The sequence below is a fragment of the Nannospalax galili genome, unplaced genomic scaffold (genome assembly GCF_000622305.1).
Source record: "Nannospalax galili isolate Female #2095 unplaced genomic scaffold, S.galili_v1.0 scaffold583, whole genome shotgun sequence".
Taxonomy (NCBI): domain Eukaryota; kingdom Metazoa; phylum Chordata; class Mammalia; order Rodentia; family Spalacidae; genus Nannospalax; species Nannospalax galili.
This window is the reverse complement of record NW_008349469.1, coordinates 515,661-520,680: the sequence shown is the minus strand read 5'-3', so window position 1 is coordinate 520,680 and position 5,020 is coordinate 515,661.

Below are 5,020 nucleotides of genomic sequence, written 5' to 3'. Positions count from 1 at the left end.
TTGAAAAACCTGGCAGTTTCATGCCGGAGGACATGTATCTGTGACGGGCACTTCAAAAGGTGAGTCAGGAAGAGAGCAGGAAGGCGCCCTGCTGGAAAGGGGAGTCTCTGCATAAGAATGCCGAGCCCCTTAGGCTATCCAGACATGGAGAGACTGCAACCCAGACAGCAGGGGTCCCCAACAGCTGAGAGGTGCCCTGTTGCCCATTTAAAGTCACCTTTTGTATGGGTTTACCATCTGCATCCACCTTAGACCTGCATTATCTTGCCCAATGAAAGCCTTTTCAACATCTCAGGCATTTTGAAGGGGGAACCTGGTTCATTTTGGCCTCTTTCATAATCATTAGGACAGGTATGTGACCAAAGGCCCTGTCCCCCCTCAGGCCCAACATTTGCCTTTGTCCATCTTGGCCTGTGGCAGATGAGCAGCCAGTGCCTCAGCAAGGGCTGTGATGTGGGCCCAAGTGGTCTCCACATCTCGGCAGGCCAGAATCCATTCAGAGACATCCTTGTGTCTAACAGGTCCTATGGCAAGATGACACTCTGTAGAGCAGCCTTCATATACAAGATCCTTGAGCAAGGCATCAGCAGCTCCCTGATGACTGATCTTTCTATTTATATTTTGTTGGCATCTCTCAACAAAATCATAGAAAGACTCGATTAGTTTTTGTATCAATTTGGTTAGTTTGGTATCACCACGAGTCGGCATACTTTGAAAAGCACAAAGCACACAAAGCAGTACTTGTTCAAAGTCGTGGGGAGGTCGATGTGCCTGAGCTTGGGGGGCTCTCAAAATTGCTACATCCTACTAGAGCATCAATTCCAATGTTCTAGACATTGGCATTTCTATTGCGCTCTGCCTGTTGTTCACATTCATCTTGGTAAACAGCTTTCCATAAAAGTAAATCACCTCCCTGTAAGCAGTCATGGGTGATATTCTGCCAGTCATAGGAGGTATTGGCCAAATGACTGATTGTATCTAATAACTGATGAAACCAGGGGGAGTAAATGCCATCCTCAAATGCTGCCTTATGCAGCTTCCTTAAGGTATCATGAGAATATGGATTCCAGACATTGGGGTTCTGTTGTCCCTGCTTGACAGTAACTGGGAAGAATTATGGAAAATCTCCCATTGTGTCATAGAAGAGGGTCCTAGTATGGAGGGGCTTCCAGTCCTCCTCCGGGAGCGAGGGGGTAGATGGACTGGGGGGAAACTTCCTTAAAGCCAGCATAAGATGGCAGAGGGTAGCCACCACCCCATAATGGTGGAGCAGAAGCAGTCTTAACTTCCTGTTTTTCATCAAGAGACCTCTCAAACCCCAATTCCTCATTTTTTATATCATCATTAGCAGTCATTGTTTCATCAGAACAAGAATCTGTAGTTTAGTTTTAACTGGAAATGCCTGGGACAGGCCGTCCCAAGTGTCCTGTTGTATTTGCTCATCTATCTCCTTTAATAGGAGATTGTCCTGTCCAGGGGCTTTGGGGGGAACCCCCCAAAGAGAGGCCAGAATGGCTGTCACAATGGGGTAGAACAGCAAGACTGTTGGCATCCCTCCCTGACTTCTTTACACTGGGCCAAGAATAAAATGCAAGCCCATTATTTGGGATCCCAGCAATGAGAATCTGTAAACCAGGGGGCAAGAGATAGTGCTTCACCTAAAAACTTAGTTACATCCTTTTCTGTCACCCTAATATGCTTACTCCTGAGGAGAGGAGCCAGTGCAGCAGCATGGGGGCCTGCAGCAGCTGGATGACTACTCCCCATACTGGAGGTCACTCACCCTGCAAGACTTACCCAAAGGGACTCAGGAACCTTTCAAGGAGATGATCAGAGAAGACAGGATCTGCATGCCCAACTGAAGATTGCAAACCAGAAGAAACAGCAGAAAAAATGAAAGCAGTGAGCCACCATTGGAAGAGCACCGAGAAAGGGGGCATCAGGAGCCCAAGGTGTTACAGCTCAGAGTGTTACAGCTCTGTTGGGAGGGGGTTCCAGCACCACGTTTGGGTGCCAGCTGTGGTTGCTGGCTGTGGCTGTTCTCCTCCGGCTATGGTTACTCTTCTGCTTTCTCAGTTCACCTCATCACTCATCCAGTCCAGACCCCAGGGCTGGTGAGAAGTCTATGCCAGCGTCAACACATTCAGACGTAGGAGACCAGGTTCAGTGACATAGATCTGCTTTATTGCAGGAAAGTACGGGCTTATATAGGGATAATAGTCCAATCATAACACAGCATGTGGGATCCCTTATTAGCATGGCAGACTAGTATCCTATTACAATCTAGTGGGCCAGATGTCCTATTAGCATGATAAGTTTCAGTTTCTCTAAGTTTCGGATTCCTGGAAACTATGTGACTTACATAGTTTTCTCTCTGATGAGAAACAGGAAGCACTGCATTCCAGTATAATAGGTATGTAAGGCAAAAGGGAAAATCAGACAAAAGATTTTGCACAACAGAGGAGCAGGACAATTAACAGAAATTATCAAGGGAGAAATCGGGATAATGGGGACAGTTTAAATGGGGAGGGTTAGGAGGGATGATAATACAGGGGGAGAAAGATGAGAGATAAATAGTGCTTACCTAGTGTAAAAATACAGATAAAATCATATTATTCCAAAACCTACAATTCAAAAATTACATATTCAGTCAGTATCTCTACATGAGTCCATGAGTAGAGTTGAAGGCTACATAACAAGAAACAGTGCCAGGCAGGAGCAACCTTCCTTTGAGTTGTTGGCCAGGGTGGCCCAAAAGAATCCCAAAATTAGAGATACTATTGCCACAGTCCTTATTTCCTTCTCAGAACTTGATGGTAAGACCCTATTGCTGAAGACAGAACATAGTTTGGACACAGAATTTGGAGCAATGGAGCTTAAACTGACTTGGAAACCACCTCCCCTGTAGGCTAGCTCTCATAGTTTTGGAGAGCACTATGCGAGCTGGTGAGGGAGAACATCAATCTATGGATCAGTCCCAGTTCCAGTCCTAAAAACCGCATCAGTGACTAACATAGCAAATGAAATTGCTGCAGTAGTGGCAGTTTTATCTTGGGTGTAAACAACAGCTACCTAACAGGACTTAAAACCCACTTTATGGAGGAAACTCACATGTGGTACTGTATTCCTAGCCAAATATACACAGTTGGAGATGTCATAGATCTTAGAGAATACCCCAAGGCTGTCACATCCTTAGATTAATGTAATTTCTAACCATGTGCAAAATATGTATCCAAAAATTACAGACAAGTATCCTAGTCACCACCCATCAATGAAACTTCTTTTTCAAGAGACAGAAATAATTACATTTTCACAACCAGTTACTCAAAGAGGTTGTCTATGAATTCCCCAAGTTTATGTGGCACATCAACCATGCAACCTCTACACCTAAGGCTCATGTAACAGTGTTAGAGTATCAGTAAGTCCCATAAATTGAGCTAGTCCAGACTAAAAAATATCTAGTCTATCTGTTGGAGGATCCTACTTTTCCAGTCTCTCTGGTCAATTACCTGGTGATAGAACCACTCCCAGGAAGGCAGGGTCACCTTAAGTTATGGAAAATAGATGAGTGGAATATCTGCTGTGTTAATTAAGTGCAAGTATTTCTGCCTGGAACTAGCTCAGGTCCCCTTAGAACTTCCAGACCAGCCACAGCCATGTAGGTCTCCTAAGTCTGTCCACTTTCCTGAACTCTTCATGAAAGCATAAATTCTCCTTTTCTTTGTCATGCCTTTCTTACATGCTTTCTTTAAGGCTTTGGGATGCCCCTAGCATCTTGTATTTCTTCACTTTTTCTGTAAAGCTTCCTTCTCCCAGCCATGTGGCTGCAAGTCAGCCACGTGACTGACCTTTATACAGGCTCTAAACCTGCTTGACTTTCCTGGCTTTCTTTCTTTCTTCCCATTATTCACCTTCTCAGGGCAGCTGTCAAGATTGCCAGCTCACCTACTCTGACAATTTTTCTTTAAGATTCTAATAAAGTTGTAAAAGTTTCGGTTTGGGTCCATTCTTAAATTCTTTTATGAATGAGACTAAGAACCCTATAGGGAACTCTCTTTCTCCTTGTTTCAAATGAACAAGAAATGGGGAGAACAATAATAATTTCAATTTCAATTTCAATTTCAGTTCTCATCAGTGAAGCTCCCTCATGCAACAGAGGGCCAGGAATTCAAAAGCTCACAAATGTCCAAAGTGCAGAGAATAAAAAATCTGCATAGTGTGAGTCCTTGCTCAAGACTTCAGCATTAAAATCCTTGGACTCAGGGCTCAAAGACCATTATGGAAGAGGAAGAGGAAAGATTGTAATAGATAGGGAGGAGGTACATGATCATATGGAAATAGTCCTATATGCTCCTGAGTCTCTTCTCATATAGACCTAGAGCAATGGGATCAGCATGCACAAGACTCATGCAAACTTAAGCAGAAAAATGCCCAGCACAGCACTGTGGAAATGAACAGCAGGCCCCAATCTTAGTTGAAGAATTACTGGCATCTGATGACAACTGGGTAAGGAATAGCTGGTCATCTTAAAGGGAGTGACTCGAGATAGGATGAATAGATCCCAGTAGAATAACTTGCACTGAGGAACATCTGGGGACACTAACTTTACCTTACATGCCTTAAAATAAATGAAAGAATGTCTGAACTACATTGGGGGTACTATGGGAAACTGATAATGGAGAAGGGTACATAAAGATGATTTTTTTTGCATGAAACATACAAAAATTCAGTGAAAAGGGGAGTAGAACAATAAAAAATGAAAAATAATAAGTATGAATTGGCTGACACTTCTCATCTCTTCTGACAGGTTTGGCTTGAAATTTATTTTCTCAATAATAGAATATCTATGCCTGTGTATTTCCCATTTACATTTGATTCTTTTATCTTTTTTCAACCTTCTACCATCAAGATGTGTCTTTTAACGGTGAGGTGTGTTACTTGGAGGGAACCAAAGATGAATCATGTTTTCCAAACCAAGCTGCTAGTCTGTGTCTTTTTCCTGAGAATTTCATATTGAAAG